The 24,659-nt window shown below is 41.3% G+C and overlaps 1 protein-coding gene and 1 pseudogene across 2 annotated transcripts in view; one reads left to right on the top strand and one right to left on the bottom strand.

Annotated features, from left to right (window-relative positions):
• elg1 (enhanced level of genomic instability 1) overlaps positions 1-24,659 on the top strand; it is a 260,212-nt gene that overhangs the window by 53,768 nt on the left and 181,785 nt on the right. The gene's annotated exons all lie outside the window — the stretch shown is intronic.
• Positions 2,596-2,695, bottom strand: LOC136850205 (U6 spliceosomal RNA; annotated as a pseudogene).

The raw sequence follows: 24,659 nt of genomic DNA, 5'->3' as shown, positions 1-24,659 counted from the left end.
AATGGATGTCAGTACTGTCTGGTTCATCTCCATCTTGAACTTCGATCTCTATTCAAAGAGAAAAAGGGGGCTGTAGGGCCATGCAGGCTCGCTGACGAACCTGCAGACTAGCAAGCAACTTTGCAAACTTGCAGATCATCGTGCAGACTCGCTGAGAACTGTGTGGACTGTTGCCAACCCTGCTGACTCTTGACAGCCGTGCAGACACATGGACATCTGTGCGGGCTTGACTTATTTGGACTCGATACCACCTCACAGACTGAAAACGTGCAGAACTGTATGTGGCAGAAGCTAATATCTGGCACGCTTATAAAAGCTTGAAAAGTCCATAAGAGACACAAACGCTTGGACATGGGGAGCAGTGTCCTTGTCCAAAACCAAGTGTGATGAATTCTTCTGCCATCAGACACAATCCTCTAAACAAAAAATAGTCTGCGAGCCGGCACTAGACGATCAGCGCTGGGAGCTTAGTACTGACTAGATAGTGCTGAGCACTCTGGAACAGGCGTTGGGCATTCAGGAATTGGCACCAGGCTCAGAAGTTGATTCTAGGTGTTCGGAAAGGGGTGCCGCTAGAAAGCGCAGTTCTGAGAGGGTTCATTGTGCTTTCTCTTCTTGCTTGGAGCCCAAGTAAAGTCTTTCAACAAAAGAACGCTCAGGAGAGAAGATATCGCCATTCCAAAGAAAGTGACTGAGGTAACCACAGCGAAACTGCAGGAAGGCTGTGAGGTGAAGCTTACTGCTTGACAGGAAGCAGAGAATGGCAACCGTCATCTGTGTGTATCTTCAACAGCCATGAAGAACCAAAAAACATTGTAGTGCTTACTGTCTGCGCCGGAAAAACTGAATTGGATGAAAACTAGAAGGATTGCAAAACTCTCATATGAAGTCTGTCTAACTTGACTAACGTCTTGGTGGATGACAGAGTCCCCAGTAGACTCATCCACTAATCTTCAGAGTAAGAAGAAAAAAGGGGCTAGAAATTCACGCACCATCTGAAGGTAGCTGTGATTCTTTTGGCGGACGGAAAGCCCGAAAGTTCTGAGAGTTGAGACTGACATCCAAAAAGCTGACTCGTGACAGAGGCTGTGTTCTGATGAAGAGGTGATGTAGGTCTGTAGGCGAAAATAACAGGGCTGATTGCAACTGTGTGGCTCTCACAGTAGAGAAGGAGCACCTGAGCTCTCTCTTCTTGAAATTCCAAAGAAAAGAGCAGAAATCTCTGAAAACCATCTCAGCTGTCCTTGTCTGCACAGGACAGGACTAAGAGAAAATCCGAGGTGATGTCTCTTGGTAAACACTTGGAAGTCCTCTATCTTCTTAGCCTGTGCTCCTGCTGTCAGTCAAGAAAAAACCTTTTACTTAAAAAATCTGGACAAGATCTTCGACAAGGAGGCCTAGTTCCAAGGAAGCACCAGAGGGAGGAAAGTCCAAAGACACTTGTCTTGCTCCCTTTTCAACAAACATCAAACTCCCAACTCCCTGAGAGACTTCTTGGAGGATGAAGAAAACACCAGAGGTGAGAGTTTTCTGCAAAAAGCTCATAAATCTGGGACACAATAGTCCCAGTCTGCACTAATTGTCATTAAAAAGGGAGAAATGTTGGCTCGTCTTTAACTCTAGGCAAATAGTTGTGAGTGGTCTGTATGGCACTCAGAGGCAGGAGTCTGATACTGGAGAGTTGGCACCTGGTGATCGGGAACTTGCGCCGGCCACTTGAAAGTTGGAGCCAGGCATTCAGTTGGAGATTGGTGCTCAAGAAAGAACAACAGTGTGTTCTTAACAAAGATGGGCGCTGAGTAATATAAAGGAACTGGCGCCCTGTGCATGAGAGCGGGCCATGGAAGCTCTGTAGCTTGGCACCGGGTGCTAAAGAGAGTGCTTAGCGCCCAGGAACTGGTGTTGGGCGTTTGGGAATAGGCGCCGAGAGAACAGGAACCGGCGCCGGACACTAGTAGGATGGTGCCAGGCCCTCAGGAAGACATTAGTTGACGAGTGATGATAACACTACACATCCCTCAAGACGTCTTTCCAGTGGCTGTCTTCCGATACCTGGGAATGTACTACAGGTTCGACTGAGGGGGCAACTACCTGCGGGCAAACCCCTTCGAACTCCCTTGGACCGCCAGTATGTCTCCTCCCAGGTTTAGGGGAGTATGGCAAGGACTTTAGGTCTAGGAGATCCGATGGGCTGAATAGCCACCTCCTCCACTACACATCCATCAAGATCCCTTTTCAGTGGCTGTCTGTCGATACCTGGGAATGTGCAACAGGTTTGGCCGAGGGGCCAACTACCCAGGGGACTTCTCACCTGCCTCCATTGGACTTTCAGTATGCCTCCTCCCGTGCACAACACTTTACTGTTGCAAGGTTAATTTTCTGTTAACCTAGACACAACTGGCAATGGATTGGGAAGGGAGCATGGGAGCCAGGTGCGGGAGCAGGTGGATAAAAAGGCAGGAGGGCTAGTAACAGGAGAGGAAAAATGGACATGAGCTGGCGCCAGGCTGTAGTTGGCGGCAGGCGAGCTAGTAGCTTGGGAGCTCGCTTATAGTATGAGCTGGCGCAAGGTGAGCTGGAAGCCAGGTTGGCGCTAAAAAATGTGGAATGCTCCACTGTGTGCATGTAATCCTTGCACAGGGGCTGCGCTAATCTACTCTGTATCGTTCTGATTTTAGTATATGTACAGTAATACCTCAAACTTGCGCGATTCGAGTTGCATGAATTCACAGACACGAATTTTTCATTGGAACCTAACTAATGGTCATACACGAGTTTTCACAGACACGCAAACATTTCTGAACACTGAGAAACCCTGCAAAAGTGTTTGTTTAATTTTTTTATGTAATTTATAAGTTTTCAAGCTTTTATGTGTAAATTAAATAACATTAAATATTATTAAAAGTAATAATTTCTCTCTCTCTCTCTCTCTCTCTCTCTCTCTCTCTCTCTCTCTCTCTCTCTCTCTCTCTCTCTCTCTCTCTCTTAGTGAGATGAATTTTTATGGTACATGTATACAGGTATGTTTATTTGTATGATAAATAAACTTTTACATAATAATAAGTACTAATTTTCAAATATTAACAAGATTAATAAAATTAAACAACAACAACAATAATAATAATAATAATAATAAAACTGTAATACAAAATTCGTATTATCTTGAACAAACAAATTCTTCCCTCATCTTTTGTAAGAAGATGGAAGGCAAAAGCTGTCAGACATGTCATTTAACATGACAAGAATGGGAGTATTGCTAATCAGTGGTCAAATTTTTCTTGTAATTCTCTCTCTCTCTCTCTCTCTCTCTCTCTCTCTCTCTCTCTCTCTCTCTCTCTCTCTCTCTCTCGTTTGAAGTTAGTCAACCTACGTATTACAGCACTGTTTCTCTGTATGTCTTTAATTGTACAGTGGATAATTTTGAATTGATCTAATTTTACCTGTACTGTTTACAAACTAAATGCACCGTTCTAAAACATGGAGACATAGAGCATTTCAGAACAAAGAGAAAGTAACAGAATAAAGAAGTTCGTAAAAACCAGGTTGAGAAGACTTCTAAAAATAGATTGGTGGAATGGGGGAGAGAGTCACACACTATATTCTTAAGTCAACCATTTATTTCTTTTTTTAAGGGTAATGTATTAAGCTAACTCTCTCTCTCTCTCTCTCTCTCTCTCTCTCTCTCTCTCTCTCTCTCTCTCTCTCTCTCTCTCTCTCTCTCTCTCTCTCAGCTAGAATAGAAGAAGTTAAGGACCTTGACTACTGGGAAAGACTATAATTCTTAAATTTATATAGTCTTGAAAGGAGAAGAGAACGCTACATGATAACCCAGGCATGGAAACAGATAGAAGGAATTACCAAAAACATCATGGAGCTAAATATATCAGAAAGAGCAAGCAGAGGTAGATTAATAGTGCCCAAAACTATACCAGGAAAACTAAGGAAAGCACACAGGACATTAATCCACCACGCACCAGCATCGATAATGCAGCGTCTACTCAGTGCGCTACCAGCTCATCAGAGGAACATATCAGGAGTGAGCGTAAATGTGTTTAACCCTTAGTGGGCGGATGGAGCTTGAGTGTGAAGTAAAACAAGTTTGTGGAGGTGGACAGATTGCGCTCCAGTGTGAAGCAGAATTACGCACCAATGTTATGGTAATAATGGTTCGAAACAAAGGTGCCAATACTTCTACATGCTATAAATTCACTAATGGCAACTTTTATACAGACGTGAGAGCTAGGCCAGTATCAGTAATGCTTGTGACTTCAAGGCGGAAGGCACTGCCATCTCTCTCTCACGAGTCTTTTTGTAAATCTGCTTGTAAATATACGAAGGGGTTGTTGTTGTTTTTTGTTTTTGTCTTTTACAATAGTATGTCGGTTGTAAATGTAATTTTACAAAGAAAATTGCAAAGAAATATTAGAAAAAGCACGTAAAAGTAAAAAAAAAGTTACTGAATCTTCCTTCTCGTAAACTCACGTGAATATTTTACAACAAATATGCAAAAATTTTGTTACTGCTTTTATTTCTTATCTGTTTTGATATTGTGTGAGCAGTAATAATAATTTTACAAAATCCTAAAAACTTATTTATTAGAAAAAACATATATAAGTTGGTAAAATTTACGATTGTCTTGTAAATGAGGCCCCACAAGGGGTTGTAAATAGTAATTTTCAACTTCTGATGGAAGGTAGGGAAATTTTTTTAGAATTTTTTATTTATACAGTGTGAATGTACGTGTCATTCTCTCCATTGATGTAAATTTTTTTTTATTTTGCCGACCTCAAAGTTTCCCCGGTCTGGGGTGCTGCACATTGATAAATTATGCCGTCCCTTAAGGGTTAAGAATAAGCTAGACAAATATTTAAGATTCATCCCTGACCATCCAAGATTGGAAGATGCAAAATATACCGGAAGATGCATTAGCAATTCTCTGGTAGACATCAGAGGTGCCTCACACTGAGGGACCTGGGGCAACCAACGAACTGTAAGGTCTGTAAGGTAAGGTCTCTCTCTCTCTCTCTCTCTCTCTCTCTCTCTCTCTCTCTCTCTCTCTCTCTCTGATGTGACATTCTCTCGGTGAGACGTAATCGCTCATGGTCTGGATAATCTACCCGATAATACGCGTCTTACATACAATTAGCGAATGAAATATAGCTAAAAGTGTTCGTGAACTATCGGTGATTAGCTTAATATCAGATTAGAGCGAAAAACCGTCTAATAAGTTGTCTACGAGTGAATTAATAAAATCAGAAAATCATGGAGGAGTCAGCCAACAGTGGTAAAAGGTGGCGAAATCTAGCTTGCATCGGGTGATATTCAATACGATGAATTGGCAGGAAGGGAACTTGGTCTGCTGATCATGGAGATTAATTGCAGCATTGACCAAAAAGATGTGAAATCATTCACAGACATATTGAAAGGATACGATCCTTCAAGCTGGAGCAAATCTGTAGAAAATATAATGAAAATAATAGAAGAGATACCAATGAAAGTTCAAGTTATCAAAAGACTTATAAAGAAAATCTACAAAAATCAGCACATTCCATCAAAGAAAGTAAGTAAGGTGGAACTAGTGAATATATTGATTGATGCAATAGGCAAACGGATGCCTAAAGCATGTAAACTATGTAGAGTGTGGTATAGCATTGTAAATCCACAAAACCTGATTAGGAAATGCTATGCTTGCCACGACATCGACACACCCGTCATGTGCTGAAGTTGAGCAAAATAGAAATAAGGACACAAAAATATTTTGCTCAACATGTCTAGTATGGATAGACAAGGTCATTAAATCAAGACTTAATGTACAGATTGTGGAGGATGAAGAAGATGAAGAAGATGAAGAAGAGGAAGATGAGGAAAATAGAGAAGAAAATAAGACTGAAGAGAGAGAAAAGATTAATGAAAACAAAGAACAGGATAATAGTATGGATGCAGAGAAACTCATAGATTCTACATATGAGGCAATACAGCAACATACATATGAAGAAATAAATTATGACCTGATAAATCAAAAATAAAATCCCAAAGAGGTTGTACCCGGATCTCCATACTGAGGGGAATGAACAAGAAAAAGAAAAGAAAAGAAAGACACAGTATGCACCCTTTTTGAAAAGAGGGAATTGCAGGTTTGGTGAAAGATGTTATTACAAACATCCCAAGATATGTCACAATTATGAGATCTATGGCAAATGTGCATATCTAGATGGCTATGAAGAGGAATGCAGAGATCTACATCCAAAAATATGTAGAAACTGGAAAGAAGGAAATGGATGTAGGTTTAATAAGAAATGTAGGTACATGCATCCTGTAGCCATGAAAGACCAAAATCAAAATCAAAAAATAAAATACATATAAAAACCAAGGAAAAAATGAAACAAATAAAGAAAAGAACAAAGATCATGTGATGAAGGCAAAAAGCAAGCCAACAACTCATTATGAAAAGTCAGCACCACGATATGAGCCATCAGCACCTAGATATAGCACAAGGAACAAGCAATGTATCTATGATGCAAGGGGATGGTGCAGATATGGAGATAAGTGCAGGTTTATGCACAAAGTGAATAAATATGAAGCTGGAAGAACAAATATAATGGAAAAGTTGGATTTTTAATGTACGAATTTCTGGAAATGAAAAAGATCAACATATCAGAACAGGAAAGAGACATGGGAAAATCCTTATTATTACCCATATTAGATAATGGAGATAATATGCAAACAATCATAGTGATGAATGCGCAGGGTCTAGTTTCGAGTAACTCAAAAGAAAGATAGAGTTCTTAGAAGAACTAACCCAAAATGAAAAAATAGAAATATTGAATATAAGTGAAACCTGGTATTCCCAAGAGACTGGTAATGATGACCAGATAAAGGGATTCCAAACTTATAGATCAGATAGAAAAATAGAAATCAAGGGGGAACCAGATATATGGGAGAGATGCCAATCAAGGAAAAATCTGTGAGAAATATAGTAACACAGAATGTGAATTAATAGCGGTAGAATTTGAATCTGAAAAATTAGTGAACATTGTAATATATAGACCCCTAATACTAAAGAGTTTGACATAATAATTGAAAACTGGATGAAATATGTAGAAATCACAAGGACTGGACTATACTCCTAACTGAGACTTTAACTTTCCTTTTGTAGAATGGAAAGAACGAATAGGAGACTGTGGTTGTATTTATACATATAAAAAGAGAGCAATAGTAGTGCAGAAGATAAGAGGCAATTTGAAAAGCTATTAGATATGCTACTAGAACATAACATTCAGCAAATAAATCACCTACCAACAAGAAAGGATAATATTTTAGACCTAGTATTTGTGAATGAGGTGAACTATGTTAAAGAAATAATAGTATATAACACGAGTATTTCTGACCATAATGTCATAGAATTAACAGTCCGTTCCAGAACATACGAAAACAAAGAAAAGCAAGAGACGAAAAATGGGAAGGATATGGAAAATACAATTTCTATAGTAAGAATATAAATTGGTCAAAAATAAATGAAGAATTAAACAAAGAATGGGAAAACATATTTGTAAGTGATGATATACAGGTAAATACCGATATATTATATAAAATATTAGAGGAAATAGTGGAAAAATATATACCAAAGAAAAAAGTAAGCATCAGTCACGAATTCCAAGAGACAGAAGGATCTTGTTCCAGAAAATTAGAAAGTGGAAAAAGTTCTTGCAAAAGAAAAGAATGCATGGAAAGTGATGGAACTAAAAAGTAAGATAGAAAATGCAGAACAAAAGATTATACAATCAAAAGAAAATGAAAAATGGAACCTAGAAGAAATGACACTACAAAATATCAAGCAAAACCCTAAAATTTTTTATTCATATGCAAAAAGATGAATAAAATAAGAGTAGAAATAGGCCCTCTAAGAATTGAAGGGCGATTAACGAATGAAAAAAGGAAATATGTAACATATTAGCAGAAAGATATAAGAGTGAATTTACACCTAGAATTGACAATGAAGATAATGATACAGAAATAAGAGATGAAAATACTGAATACTTATCAGATATAGATATTACAGAAGCCGATATTGTGCAGGCTATTAATGAAATTAAAAATGGATCAGCAGCAGGACCAGATGGAGTACCTGCCATATTGTTAAAGAAAGTGGTTCATTCAATCGCAAAGCCGCTAGCAATATTATTAAGGCAAAGTATAGATACAGGCAAGATTTATGATGAGCATAAATTAGCATATATTACTCCTACTTTCAAAAGTGGTTCAAGACTAGAGGCAAGTAATTATAGGCCTGTGAGTCTGACATCTCATATTATGAAAGTATATGAAAGGGTAATGAAAAAATATAATGAAACATTTAATGAAAAATAGATTGTTCAATATAGGACAACATGGTTTTGTACCTGAAAAAGTACACAAACCCAACTGTTAGTCCATCATGAAAGCATATATAAAAATATGATAAATGAAAAAGATACAGATGTGGTTTACCTAGACTTTGCAAAAGCTTTTGACAAGGTAGATCATAATATATTAGCGAAAAAATTAGAAAACATAACATTGTTGACAAAGTAGGAAGATGGATAAAAGAATTTTTGCAAAATAGAAAACAGATAGTGATTGCAAACGATGAGAAATCGGATGAAGCTACGGTAATATCCGTGTACCACAGGGTACGGTGTTAGCTGCATTGCTGTTTGTGATTATGATTGCAGACATAGACAGTAATGTTAAGGACTCAGTAGTAAGAAGTTTCAAGCAGATGACACAAGAATAAGTAGAGAAATTGCTTGTGATGAAGATAGGAACTCGCTACAAAGAGACCTAAACAAAATATATAAATGGGCAGAGATAAATAGGATGGTATTTAACTCTGATAAATTTGAATCAATGAACTATGGTGATAAAGGAGGAATGCTATATGCATATAAAGGACCTAATAATGAGACAATCACAAACAAGGAAGCAGTTAAAGACCTTGGTGTGATGTTGAATAGGAATATGTTATGCAATGATCAAATAGCAATTCTATTGGCAAAATGCAAAGCAAAAATGGGAATGTTGTTCCGGCACTTCAAAACTAGAAAAGCTGAACACATGATTATGCTTTATAAAAACGTACGATCGTAGTCCACTTGAATATTGCAATATAATATGGTACCCACACTACCAAAAGGATATTGCACAAATAGAGAGTGTACAAAGGTCATTTACAGCTAGAATAGAAGAAGTTAAGGACCTTGACTACTGGGAAAGACTACAATTCTTAAATTTATATAGTCTTGAAAGGAGAAGAGAACGTTACATGGTAATTCAAGCATGGAAACAGATAGAAGGAATTACCAAAACATCATGGAACTAAAATTATCAAAAGAGCAAGCAGAGGTAGATTAATAGTGCCAAAAACTATACCAGGAAAATTAAGGAAAGCACACAGGACATTAATCCACCACGCACCAGCATCGATAATGCAGCGTCTATTCAATGCGCTACCAGCTCATCTGAGGAACATAACAGGAGTGAGCGTAGATGTGTTTAAGAATAAGCTCGACAAATATCTAAGATGCATCCCAGACCATCCAAGACTGGAAGATGCAAAATATACCGGAAGATGCGTTAGCAACTCTCTGGTAGACATCAAAGGTGCCTCACACTGAGGGACCTGGGGCAACCCGAACGAATTGTAAGGTCTGTAAGGTAAGGTCTCTCTCTCTCTCTCTCCGTAATAATTCATAAATAATATAACTTGACATTTCAAGTAAGGACAATCTCTCTCTCTCTCTCTCTCTCTCTCTCTCTCTCTCTCTCTCTCTCTCTCTCCTGTGTTATTCTCTGTCTCCGTAATAATTGATAAATAGTTTCACTCTCTCAAGTAAGGACAACCCTTGAACCAGGAGATTCTTTATTGTTCGTGTTGGTTCTCTCTCTCTCTCTCTCTCTCTCTCTCTCTCTCTCTCTCTCTCTCTCTCTCTCTCTCTCTCTCTCTCTCTCTCTCTCTCTCTCTCTCTCTCTCTCTCTCTCTCTCTCTCTCTCTCTCATTCATAGTTAGCGCTCACACATTTTTACAACTTATCAATTCTCTGTACGTCTTTACCTGTACAGTAGATAGTTTAAATTGATCTAATTTGACCTGTATCATCTACGAAGTGTAAATGTGCTAGTGTTGCAAATATGTTCTAAAACATAGAGACATAATAACTAAGAGTTGTATTAGTCAAAATATAAAACACTGTTTGTTCATGAAAAAGCATTTCAGAACAAAGACAAAGAGACGCAGAATAAAGAAGTTGTTAAAAAGAGGTTGAGATGGTTCTAAAAATAGACCGGTTGGAAGGGGAGAGAGAGAGAAATTCTCTTACAACTCTCAATTTTTATGTAAACCATTTCTTTCTCTTTTTTAAGTGTAATGTATTAAGCTAACTTTTAAATGAAATTACAGTAACTTTGATTTCATTTAAAAGTTAACTTAATAATTTGGGAGCATGATTAGGGTCATATTTAGTGTTTAAACTTTAGAAAAAAGCATTTATTAGCATTTTTAGAGACCATGCCAAACTTACGCGAAAATTCACCCTGCCTGAGGGGTTCTGGAACCTAACCTCGCGTAAGTTCGGAGTATGGCTGTACTGCCAAAACTAGTGTGGCGGAATTCTAACCCACAAACAAAACAACACTTACCCTGATCTTCGGTTGCTGGAGATGGGTAAAGGTCCACGGTCGCCAGTCACAGCACACAAAAACCACAAAACAAAATTGCAAACAAACCCTCCACCAACAACGAACGAAAAAAAAGAGAGACACATGCACCATCAATATCGGTACCGTATCCAAAACAAAAAAACCAGATGAACTCCTCGTTCACTTTCAAGGTTGGACCTCAACTGCCCAAGACTTCCCAAAACCGAAAAACTCCCGACAGACAGACAGACAGCGCCGTAAGACTTAACTCCAACAACCGAACCACTCACAACGACAATTACACTCTCTCTCTCTCTCTCTCTCTCTCTCTCTCTCTCTCTCTCTCTCTCTCTCTCTCTCAGACAAAACATTGGGAAATGCTAAATACAAACAAATTTATTCATCCCTCTATACTAGTACCAGAGCATGGTTCTCAGCTGTTGAGAACGTCTTCTCTTCCTAAAGCTCATCTCGACCAAAAACATTAAGCACAATTTCTCTCCTCCATTCCTGCCCTTAAACTTTTCATTTCTGCAAAGAAAAGCATGATAAGATGTTTAATCTTAATTGCAAATTCGCTACAGTAGCGAAAAAATTGATGAACTTGAATCAACATAAAAATAACAAAACAAGAAAAACTGATCCTGAAAGCTTTCAGCTTGAAGGCGACTCAAAATAAACGGTAATAGTTCACCGAAATCCAGTTATACAACCGGAAAACAATGAACAAAGCTGCTGCAAATACTCAGTGTTTACATCAAGCACGGCAGAAACAGAATGAAGGTTGTCTGCTAAGTCGTTCCTAGTATTCCCGTTAGTGGACCGGACTGATCACCTACACTAAACAATCGAAGTGCTACCGCAAATTTTGAATTTAAGCTGCCGTGCTAGTTAGAAACTATAGCTATGTAGTTACTTGGTAAGTTACGTATATAAAACTCAGAACCCATCAATTCCTGACAAGAAATATGAATTTTTCCTGATCCCCTCCCTTTGAGACTTTGTCACCTGTGGTTATGTTCGAGGAGTCATGTTCTGCCACTATATCTCCTTTCCTGGTTGATGAAGAAATCAACGAAGAGTTGTCTTCTGTGTTCAGGTGACTCATTTGTCATTGAGCTCTTTATCCTCATTTAGTTTATGAGGTGGAACCGATAGAGACTAGTTCTCTGTTGCCTTTGAGATAGTGGCACCTGCTAAGTTGGTGAAGAGACTTAAGCTTTTCCCTTTAGTTAAGGCACATTTTGAGGAGTTTACTCATGTTCTGGCACAAAGCCGTTGCTTAAGAGTGCTAATACTTGACTTCCTTCTTGTATGAGGCCGCATCACCTTCTGGTGCTTTTCTGGTGTGGAAGCTGTCTTCAGTTCAAGAAGCAGTCCTTTTTGCCTGTTTGGACCTTGGAAGAGGCAAGCTCTTGATGCTGGCAAGGTTGTTTGGTCCAAGGCAGAGGCAGAAATTTATCCAAGTCTGATCTTTGTGATAATGTTTTGTCTTTTACCAGTATTTTGCTAAGCATGCTTTCTCTTCCTTGGCACTCGTGTAAGGAGTTTGTGGAGCTGGAAAAAGTTGGAATTTTGGGGGAGTTCTTAGAGTTTTTGGACTGGCCTTATTACTCTATCTCACTCTATCTCAGAGTAATGTGTGCTTAACCCTTAAACGCCGACTGGACGTATCGTAAGTTGACTAAAATTGTCTGTCAGGTGACGAGTGGACGTACCATACGTCGACTATAAAAAATTTCAACCTTCAGTTAACTTTGACTCGACTGAAATGGTCGAAAAACGCAATTGTAAGCTAAAACTCTAACATTCTAGTAATATTCAATCATTTACCTTAATTTTCGAACAAATTGGAAGTCTCTAGCACAATATTTCGATTTATGGTGAATTTTTGAAAAACTTTTCCTTACGTCCCTTGAATAACTCGCCAAAAATTTCAGAAATTCTTTTGTCATTTTGTCGTAATTTTTGCACTATTTTATATTAACCGTTACATAAAGTTTTATATATGAAAATGTGTGAAATTTCATGTAAAATACAAAAAGAAAAAACCCATTGTTGTAGCTTTTATCAGTTTGGAAATATTTTCATATAAATCACGATGTGCCAAAATTTCAAACTTCGGTCAACTTTGACTCGACTGAAATGGTCGAAAAACGCAATTGTAAGCTAAAACTCTTACATTCTAGTAATATTCAATCATGTACCTTCATTTTGCAACAAATTGGAAGTCTTTAGCACAATATTTCGATTTATGGTCAATTTTGAAAAAAACTTTTCCCCTTACGTCCGCAAACTTTTAACTCGGCTGAACATCTCAGAAATTCTTTCATCACTTTGCCATAATGCTTGCACCGTTTTATATTAGTCGTTACATAAAGTTTTATATATGAAAGTGTGCGCAATTTCATGTAGAATACAACAGAAAATAACTCGTGGTTGTAGCTTTTATTAGTTTTGAAATATTTGCATATAAATCACGATAAGTGCCAAAATTTCAACCTTCGGTCAACTTTAACTCGACCGAAATGGTCGAAAAATGCAATTGTAAGCTAAAACTCTTACATTCTAGTAATATTCAACCATGTACCTTCATTTTGCAACAAATTGGAAGTCTCTAGCACAATATTTCAATTTATGGTGAATTTAAAAAAAAAAAAACTTTCCTTACGTCTGTGCGCGGTAACTCAGCCGAACATCTCTGAGATTCTTTCATCACTTTGTCGTAATGTTTGCACCGTTTTATATTAGTCGTTACATAAAGTTTTATATATGAAAATGTGTGCAATTTCATGTAGAATACAACAAAAAATAACTCATGGTTGTAGCTTTTATCAGTTTTGAAATATTTTCATATAAATCACAATAAGTGCCAAAATTTCAACCTTCAGTCAAATTTAACTCAACCGAAATGGTCGAAAAATGCAATTGTAAGCTAAAACTCTTACATTCTAGTAATATTCAATCATTTACCTTAATTTTGCAACAAATTAGAAGTCTCTAGCACAATATTTCGATTTATGGTGAATTTTTGAAAAAAACTTTTTTAACTTTTTCCTTACGTCCGCACAGTAACTCGGCCGAACATCTCAGAAATTCTTTCGTCACTTTGTCGTAATGTTTGCACCGTTTTATATTAGTCATTACATAAAGTTTTATATATGAAAATGTGCGCAATTTCATTTAGAATACAACAAAAGAATAACTCATGGTTGTAGCTTTCATCAGTTTTGAAATATTTTCATATAAATCACGATAAATAGAAAAAAATACCTTGAAACTTTAACTTGACCGAAATGGTCGAAAAAACTGCAATTGTAAGCTAAAAAACTTACAGTCTAGTAATATTCAATCAATTACCTTCATTTTGCAACAAACGGGAAGTCTGTAGCACAATATTTCGATTTATGGTGAATTTAAAAAAAAAAAAACTTTACGTCTGCGTGTTACGAATTCTTGCATCATTTTGTGATAATATTTTCTCTTGTGTTGCTTTGATCGTTTTACAATTTGTTATATACAAAATCATCGCAATTTAGTGTACAATACAAAGAAAAAAAAATAACTCGTTAGCTTTAACCGTTTTGCTCACAGCGTGATTTGTATACAATTATATATAAAAAAAGGGATTTTGACAGAGGAAAAAATCTATTTCTGAGGAAGGTCCCGTGTCACCCGGTGAAATTCCATTACAGCACAATTTCTAGGTATAACAATGCTAGATATACCAGAGAAAAAGAGCTTTCAGGAAAGCTGGGGTTACTACCCCAGTCGACCGTCTTTTAGAAGACGCCGGTATAATGAAGGGTGAGTGAAATACCACTACCACGGAAATATACTCGAAAGATCTCTCCTTATCAAAACCCCGTAAAGAGCGGTGAGCCGTTACAGCTCCCACACTCAACACCCGCCAGGACGGCGACACCAGTGCCACCTACTTCATTCCATGCTAGCACTAACCCCAGACTTGGCATGTGCAAAAAGGGGAGGGAGTACTAGACTAGACAGGGAGGGTCACCGGGGTGACACGGGACCTTCCTCAGAAATAGATTTTCCTCTGTCAAAATCCCTTTTCTGAGTCCAGTCCCGTGTCAGCCGGTGAAATAGTGATAGAGAATCATGCCAAGACTGCTACTACTGGAAAACAAGGGGGTAACCTGAAGAAAAAGGCAAAATTGTAACGAAAATAATTTTAATTAAAGAATCTCTTCCATGAAGCAAGAATACTTAAAAGTAAGGCAACTTAACTTTAAGGCACACCAATAAACTTAACACTACAAACACTGGAGGTCTCCTGACTGATGGGAAGAAAACCTCAAAAATCTTAAAATTACTTAAAAGTAGTGAAACATGAAATGTGCACAGAACAAGAAATACGACTTTAAAACTATATATGTAAACTTAGGCTTAAATATGTAAGAGGCAAGACTAATGAAAATAACACACGCAATTATCCGGGGTACGTGGAGCCAACAAAAAAACTGTCCAGTACCCATAAAACGAAAAAACAATTATGGCTAATCAGGTTACAGTTTTCCATCATAAAACACAAACATATCAATATGAAGAGCTAGGCAGTGAGGCATAAACTACCAGGAAAACAAGCAGAGAAGCAAATGAGGTAGGCGGGCGGGGGGGAAAAGGAAAGGATATAATTATTTAATGTGGGGAGATGACACTTCCCACTGCTACAGTAGAATATTTCAGGGCTTCGAGTGATTTTAAATAGTGGCGTTTAAACACTAGAGGTGATTTCCAACCCGTATATTTTGATAACTCTGAAAAGTCCATATTATGAAAATAATTAGTAGAAGTAGCCACTGCTCGAATATCATGAACTTTAGGAACTGAGTCTGGGTTGGCTTGTTTAATGAAATACAGAATCTGTTGTCTTATACCATTAAGGGAAAGAGTACCACCTTTCTCCCTGATAAAAAGAGGACCCGACTTACTCTGTGGAGTTCTTGAGAGATAAGATTTAAGTGTATGGACTGGACATAAAGATTGATCTTGAGGAAGGGGCACCACCTTCCAGGGAGACCACCTGTCCTGTGGGTCTTCGTTTTTAGCTAAAAAACTAGGGTCAGGGGAGAGGAGGACTTCTCCGGATGGGAGGAAGTTAACAAAATTATCACCTCTAGTGAGAGCTGACAGCTCTGAAATTCTAGCACCTGAAGCCAAACTAAGTAAAAATAAGGTTTTCCTTAACAGATCTTGATAAGAGCAATTTAAGTTATCCAACTCTGACGCTAATTTAAGGACGTCATTGAGAAACCAAGTAACCGAATGTGGACGTGATACTGGTCTCAGACGAGCACATGCTCTGGGGATGGATGAAAAATAAGAATCTGTAAGGTCAAATTTAAAGCCGTAAAGAAATACTTTCTTCAATGCCGACTTGACTGTGGTAATAGTGGCCGGAGCCAGGCCTTTCTCAAACAGTGACCTAAAGAAGGAAACTCCTAAATTAGTCGTCATAATTTTGGCTTCAGAAGCTTTCAGGAAGGAGGCTAACTTCTTGACTGCTGAGTCATATTGCCTAATAGTAGAATCTCTTTTATCTGATTCTAAAAACAGTGTTGACAGGGTCAATGTTTGCTCCTTTTGAGCTGCGAACTTTATAAAGTCCATAAAGCTAGGGCATCTTGAATCCTTGAGGAAGCTGACACAGTCTTGGTTTGTACTGTCTGGGTCAGAATGGGCTTGGGAATCCGAAGACTCCTTAATCCCAGTTCCTGAAGGAGAGGGAACCAATTGCTCTTCGGCCAATAGGGGGCTACCAGAGCTGGTTGACCTTTGAATGTCCTTAGTTTGTGTAAAACTTTCAGCAGCAAATTTATTGGAGGGAACAGATAAATTCTCTCCCAATTGTTCCAATCTACTGACATTGCGTCTGTGGCGAACGCCTGAGGGTCCAGGTTGGGGGCTACGTAACAGGGGAGCTTGAAGTTGCTCTCTGTTGCGAACAGATCCACTTGGAGTCCCGGGACCCGGCGGCAAATCCACTGAAAAGATTCCGCGTCCAGGGACCACTCCGTCTCCAACGGAGTAGTCCTGGACAGAGAATCCGCCACCACGTTCCGGACACCTGCCAGGTGGGTGGCTGACAGGTGCCAACCGTGCTTGTTCGCCAGGGAGAAGATAGCTACCATTACTTGGTTTACTCGACCTGATTTGGAGCCGCCCCTGTTGATGCAATGAACCACCACTGCGCTGTCTAACACCAACCTGATATGAATCCGATTGGGAGGGCGGATTTTCTTCAGCGTCAGAAAGACCGCCATGGCTTCCAGGGTGTTTATATGGAACTGCTGAAACATTGTGGACCACGTTCCCTGTACTTTTTGTTTTGGTGAATATCCCCCCCAGCCGCTTAGAGAAGCGTCTGTGTGGATAACTAGTGCCGGAGGGGGAAACTGAAGTGGGACTGTTTTGGACAGGCCCTGACTGTGGTCCAAGGCCAAGCCTTGTCTTTAAGATCCGAGGGATAGAGGAGACCCTGTCCCTGAGCTTGGTGTTTGCTCGGCTCCGCCACACCCTGTTTATGTCCTTTAACTTGGCTTTCAAGAGCAGGTCTGTTACTGAAGCAAATTGGAGAGACCCGAGGACCCTTTCCTGGGACCGGCGGGATGCTGACTGATTTTTGAGAAACCTCTTGGTGAGAGATGCTATCTCTTTCCTCTTGGAAGGAGGGAGAGACAACGTGTGGGAGGACAGGTCCCACTGAAGACCCAGCCATTGAAACCGAGACTCCGGAGTCAGGCGGGACTTCTCCCTGTTCAGCTGAAAACCCAATGACTCTAGGAAATTGGTGACTATGGACGTGGCTTTCTGACACTCCGGCACAGTTGGAGCCCAGATTATCCAGTCGTCCAGGTACGCTGCTAGGGAGATTCCTTGGGACCGGAGCTGCTGTACTACCGTATCCGCCAGCTTGGTGAATATCCTGGGTGCAATGTTCAGACCGAAGGGCATGACCCTGAAGGAGTAGGCTTGGTTCCCGAGTCTGAAACCGAGGAACTGAGAGAAGTTCCGCGCAACTGGGACGTGATAATAAGCGTCTGAAAGATCGATAGAGGTGGTGACGGCTCCACGCGGAAGTAGAGTCCGGACCTGAGCTACCGTAAGCATGTGAAACTTGTCGCATTTTATGTAGAGATTTAGACGCGACAGATCCAGGATCACTCTTAGCTGATCGGAGCCTTTTTGGGAACAGTGAATAGCCTGCCTTGAAATTTTAGGTGCCTTGCTTTCTTTATTGCTCGTTTGTTGAGCAATCCTTTTACATAATCCTGTAGGATTGATGTGGGTGGCTGGTAAAATCTGTTTGGAGGGGGAGGATTCTTGATCCAGCTCCACCCCAGTCCCTTGGACACAATGCTGTGTGCCCACGGGCTGAAGGTCCACTGGTCCCTGAACCAATACAGGCGACCGCCTACCTGTGTTTCTCAGTGGGAGGGAGCGGGTTTGTTCCCCTCTACGTCCAGTCCTCCCCTTGGGGTGGTGTTGGATTTTCCTCTGTAGGGGGCCTTGCCCCTTCCTCCCCTTGCCACCCTGTTGAGGCCGTGAAAAAATCCACGGCCTTCATATGTAGGGTTGTATGCTGGTGAGGATACATAGGAGGGCGCCGCTGGTTGAACCAAAACATACTGCTGGGGTTGGGACTTAGAGGTAGATGGCTGGGCCACTGCCGAGACCGGGACGGCTTGAACCATCGCCTGATGAGGCCTCTTATGTCTCCTGAACCTTTTTCCTCCTCTCGTCTGGGGGCCGGCCGATTCTGGGGTCTTGCGCTTATAAGTGGGAATTCCCCACCGAGCGCGAAGACTCTGATTGGCCCGTGTAGCTTCGGACATGACGGATGTAACCTCCCTTCAGGGAAGAGGTTAGGTCCCCAGATTTAACTTTTAATGAGCTTGTTAGGCTCGTGGCGGATTGTAGCGTCAGCAAAAATAAATTTTCTACATTCCAGCCTAGCCATAATAAACTCATGCAAGTCTAACTGGAAGGTCGCCAGGAAAGACTTAGCCAGGACCTGGAAAAAGGGCTCGTCCGAGCAGGAGACGGCAGTAGCCTCAGTAAGACAGCCGGAGCTCAAGGACCGGGCTAACTTAGTCCGGGTCTCAAACTCCGCCTTTAACAATGATTCCGGCAGCTTAGGGAGTTGCTCACTAAACTGCGTGGAAGCGCAAAGAGGGTCCAGCTTGCCTACAGTGAAAGTGGACGGGCGTCCACCAGAACTCGTTACTTCCTGGGAATACCAGGAAGTAGGGTCTGTTTCCCTCAATTGAGGAAAGGGGTTCCCATCGAGGCATGTTCGGGTCGTGGCCAGAGCAATTTTATCCATACAAGGAGTGGGAAGATCTTCACCTAGGGTGAACATCGTGAAATTGCCCTTGAAAGGGGTCAATTTTGTGTTCACTGCCTGCCACTCCGTCAGAGTGCGTGGGAGAGCCGACTGGGCTTGGTCTCTAGGGATGATGACAGTTTCCTAGGAACCTTGTCTGACCGAATCCAGGCTTCTTCTGTAAGCCTCACGGCCAGGATAAGGGGGCAAGAGATCGGGGGAAGAACTCCAACTCCTCCAACCGTCTCGTGCCCAGACCGTCTAAGGTGAGTTTGCCATCATGTTGGATGGCCCGGAGTGCTGAACCGCCAAGGGTTTCCGACATCAAACGGCGGAGGTCTGCAGTGTCGGGGATAGAGTACTGCGGTTCGGCTTTAGGTTGGCGAGCCAAACCTTCCAGTACACTGTCATAAGTGGCAAACTTTTCTGAGATCTTCTCAAATCTCGAGTCTAGATCCTCTGTGAACTGTTTGTACAGTTCAGTGGCCAGGGCTTGTGCGTCAAAAGAGGCTGGGGAGGAGGGCTTGGTTTTGCAGCCCTCTTACTCGCGCCCTTGCCGGAGGAGCTAGACTTACTCCCGGAGGCTACGGTCCTGGGACCTTAGCCTTCGACGGGGGAAGGGCAATGCCTTCTTAGAAGTCGAGGACTTATAGCCCTTCGCCTTCCATGAAGTCTTCAACTTCAACTTGGGGATAGCAGACGGAGCTCTATCACCCAAAGAAGAAGACTTCACAAAACCTGAAAAAAGATGACATAGATGAATCAGGGAGTTAAACAAAGAGGGGCCCGCCCCAACCTCCCTCACTTACCTCTCCACTTACCACCTGGTCCTGCTCCGTATTCATAGGTTCCAGGTCGAGATTTAGTGCGGCAACATCCTCCGAGACCTCAGCGTACAAAATGTCCACTTGAGGTGGCTGGGTCTCATCGGATCTGCTGGATAATAGGGGTGGCAAGTTCTTCCGGAACTGCTTTGGCCGCCACCCGTGCGCCCGGGTAAAGCAGATCCCTCAACCTGGCATCGAGGACGTAGGGCTTCCCGACGGAACATTTCTGCCAAACCCAGCCACCCAGGCCCGGAGGGATTCCAAGGCAGACTTCTTGGAATTTTCATCCGCCTGCAAGAAACCTGTGGTTAGTCAGGAATGCAAAGACCGACGGAAGATATAATCAACGATACATATGAGGAGCATGGATCGGAGGAAAGAAGACTTTCACTTACCAACTCGTCTTGGATGGTTGAGGAGAGAGCGAAGCAAACCTCACAGCCATCGGGTGCCAAACAACCAGGTCGTCTGGTCGGACCGCACAACCAGCGTGGGTCCGGCACACTACGTGACCGTAGGGTTGTTGAAGGGAGGCGGTACACCCCGGCTCCTCACAGCGAACAGTCTGTAAAGGTAACAGTACATGAACCTCACACTCTAAGCAAAATAAAGCCGGCAAGGCCGGAAAACTCAACTACAACCGGAATACTCCGGTGTAGAAGAACTACCAAATAAAAAACTGGGCCAATAAGCTTTAAATGCATCGAGTGGAAGTTTAAGGATTCAGACCCGGAGGACTCGGGGAATGAAGGAAAGAGAAACCAGGAACCAACCATAAGGGCTGCCAGAAAAATAACGGCGGAGCCCCAGGTGTGGGACCGGAATCACGTAAATGGTAAAACAAAATAATAATAATAAAACAATAAATTATAATAATAATAACAATAAACAAAATTAATAATGATGGTAACCCTCCGGAGAACTGTATACTAGCATTACATGGAACCAACTCACACCTATCTCCCCGCCGGAGAAACAAATGGGTAAAGGAACAATGTTCATAATATAGGCTGCCACACCTAAACCCAAACAACGTGAGCCCGATGGGGAGACGAGAGGGAGACAGGATCCGAACACGCTCGAGCAAACGAACCACCCACCCCACCACAGCGATGCTGGGGACGACATGGGAGGGAGCGAATCTCTCAACCAATAGGAGAAGTCCCTGACTCGGAGAAAACGCCATCTAGCGTCACCCGCACGAGTCGCAAGGCTGAGGGGGTTAGTGGAGAGGAGGAGTAGGCTACCAGAAGGGGAGAGGAGACAAGGAGAACTGATACCCGCTCAACTGCAACCTTCCTTCCCAAGGAACTTGGAAGGGAAGCCTACTCCAGGGAGCTACACAGCCCAAAGCCCAACATCTCCTAGGCGTAGCCTAATAAATCCAAACCTAGCATAGGTAAGGAGGGAGAGAGGGGTGCAAAAGGAGAGGAGTAACCAACAGGGAGATAAATTTTGTGCCGAGAGCCAGCAGGGAACGAGCAGGGGATAAGAAGGCGACTAGCCTGAGGAAACACATCCAAAGAACTCGATTCCTCCGAAATTGGGGGAAGAGGACTAAGGGGCTCACTCTGACCCACAAAAACGGACCCTGAGGAAACAGCAACAAAACTCCTCAACCTGATCTCCCACCCAGGGCAAGGGATGGAGCCTACACTACGACCATCATAGAAAATAAAAAATAAAATTGTTCACAGGAAGTGTAGCCTACCACGAGAGTAATTCAAAATATTTATAGGGCTCATCAGAGGCAAACTACACAACCAAAAAAAAAAAAAACTAAAAACATTAACTCAAAATTAAGAGCACCATCTTCAAGAATAACATAATAGCCTATGAGACTAAATGAAAAGGAACCCAACCTGGTGGGGGGGTACAGGATGGGGCAACACCTAAAAGGCCGATGCAAAACAAAAAAACTAAAGTGGAGGGGGAGCCACCATTGGGAACCACCAGGAAGGGAATTCAAGGGCAAAAATCTAAATATATATAGCGACTGGGAGAAAACTCCGAACTGAAAAAGAACAGAAGGAGTCGCCTCGCTGCTCGCCATGGCTGATAGGGGACGCCGTGGCGTCATCATAATAAGATCTCAATATTTATGAAAATACGAGACCAAAACAGCCAAAAATAGATCAAAAACCCCACAAGAAGATGGTACTTAACTTAGAGATGGAAAAGGTGCTCGAAGCCATCACAGATGAAGAAAAAAAATAATCCAAAATAGGGACGAGCACACAAAAGAAACGAACGAATCACGTGCTAGAAAATGGAATGAAGTAGGTGGCGCTGGTGTCGCCGTCCTGGCGGGTGTTGAGTGTGGGAGCTGTAACGGCTCACCGCTCTTTTCGGGGTTTTGATAAGGAGAGATCTTTCGAGTATATTTCCGTGGTAGTGGTATTTCACTCACCCTTCATTATACCGACGTCTTCTAAAAGACGGTCGACTGGGGGTAGTAACCCCAGCTTTCCTGAAAGCTCTTTTTCTCTGGTATATCTAGCATTGTTATACCTAGAAATTCGTGCTGTAATGGAATTTCACCGGCTGACACGGGACTGGACTCAGAAAAAATTTTTTGCGCTGTCATATATTTCAATATTATATATAAAAAAAATTTTTTTGCGCTGTCATATATTTCAATATTTATGTATGATAATGATATTTTTTCTCATTTCTGATGGTTGCATACTAAACTTCAGGCAATGACAAAAAAAGGAGCCAAAAATGAACTCTTAATCTTTGAAACTAAGCGGGCTGTGATATTTTAAAAAAACTTTTTTTCCGCTTCCGCTCTAACTCCCGAACGCCGCCGGCATACGACAGACACTTTTGTAAATAGAGGCTCGGCGTTTAAGGGCTAAGAAGAGTGAGTAATTGCACTCTTATTTCACTTGAAGGTATTATCTCAGAACCTGGCTGCAATTTTTGACTCACATCTTGAATGCCTCCTCAATCCATGCCTCTTTTAAGGCAGCTAGGGGGGATGCTTCTGCTAGGTAGAAGCATGAATTCTTGAAGTATTCCCAGTAGTCAGCCTTGAAGAAACCTATACCTGCACCTACAGTACTTCTGGTCTGCCTTGTAAGATTCGTCCAACTTTCTCTTGTTTGAAGCCTTTGTATGGGCCCCTCTTCAGGATTTTGTAGAAAGCAAAGGTCCTCACATCCTTATAAAATACTGACTTGCAACTCTCAGTTTCCAGTAGGAGGTTGTCTTCAGGCCTTTTTGAGTGTCTGGCAAGACTTAGACCCAGGGAGGGGGGGTTAATATGGGAGGGTTATGTCAGTCCTTCCTGGTTCCTCCTCTTCCTCTTCTGTCATCATTGCAGGTAGTTACCTTTCTGCCTTCTCTCCGGGAGAAGTATCTCCTCGTGCATAAGAAGTTGAATCTCTCGGGGAAGGGGTGTCTTAGAACCGGCCAGAAGCCTATCCAGCCTTCTATGATCGTCTGCTTTTTGTTATGACAGCATTTTGGAAGTTTGAGGTTATTGTGCATGTCTCCAACTTCACAAGTTCAATTGGCTTCTTTTTCCAGGGAGTTATCCAGCACACGGTTTTTTTTTTTTTATCAGAATAACTGGAGAATAACAAACTCTGCTTCACAAATACTTTCGGTTGGTGTTTGCAGGGAAGGCTGGGTGTTTTGGGCTAAGCACAGCACCACTAGTTTTTATGCGAGAGTTGGTGTCATCTCACAATTCCAGTTCTGCTATGTTTAAACGTCTGACTCAGTCTTTGGACATTATTTTCAACTGAAAAGTCATTACTAGTCCCAACATAGTTTTTGTTTGTTTGTTTGTTTGTTTGGGAATGAGGATAGACTCTCACAGTTTTTTAGCTATTCTGTAGAGAAACAATATTGCAGGTTGTTCTTGCTTTTAAGTGGTTTTCAGCCCTTATGGGAGATTCCAGCAAAGCAGAGGCTTCTGCCTTTTGGTCATGACTTTGAAATTTTTTTCCTGGCTAGGCTTAAAATGAGGCCCCCCTCTTTTTACCTGAAAGTGCATGGCTTGACTTGGGTTACTGCACAGATGAGTTTTTGAGAGATGCTAGAATAGTAAGCAGGCCTCTTAAAGCTTTAGTTAGGTCTCTCATTGGAAGTAAGAAGCCAGACCTCACATTCTTTTTAGACACCTCAGCCATGGTCTGTGGCACCTATCGGACAGGTCTAGAAATTTCCAAAGTTTGCTTGAGATTGGAGAAGTTGTTTCACATCAATAATCTCGACCTCTTAAAGTTGTGGAAGAACTTGAAGCTGTGCAAAAGTCTGGTGAAAATAAAGAAATAGCTGTGTTCTTCAGCAACACACACCCATATACATTTATTGCATTAAGAAAATATCTTCAGATGAAGTAGGTAATTATATGATTAACATTTGCTTCTTAGGGTTACTTCTAGCAGAGGCCCTTCTTTGGACAGTAGTAGTTATGTGTTGGTCATAGAAGGTTTGATTTTGTGATCTACTCCCTCGAGCATTGTATCTCCATGGAACTCTGGGAAAGATCTTCTAAAACATTTGCATGCATGAAGTTTTCAAAACTTCTACATGCTTTTGATAACTGAGTTGACACTATCAGCTGTCTCTTGTAGTTCTAGGTTTTTTAGTGTCTCGAGAGTTTATTTTCAAGTTTGTTAGAGACTCAAGCACTAAATCATATCAAAGGCAGTGGTCGGTTAATCTCTACTGGAATTGGTCTTGAGGTATTTCCTGCATCTTTACCTATACTGTATAGATAACTTAAGTTCTTTCATTTTCTTAGTTACTCGAAAAGCTATCAGTCCCAATTATTAGAGCATATAGATCAATGTTTT

The sequence above is a fragment of the Macrobrachium rosenbergii genome, chromosome 2 (genome assembly GCF_040412425.1).
Source record: "Macrobrachium rosenbergii isolate ZJJX-2024 chromosome 2, ASM4041242v1, whole genome shotgun sequence".
Taxonomy (NCBI): Eukaryota; Metazoa; Arthropoda; class Malacostraca; order Decapoda; family Palaemonidae; genus Macrobrachium; species Macrobrachium rosenbergii.
The sequence above is the reverse complement of the archived record's forward strand: the minus strand, read 5'-3'. Positions and strand labels throughout refer to the sequence as shown.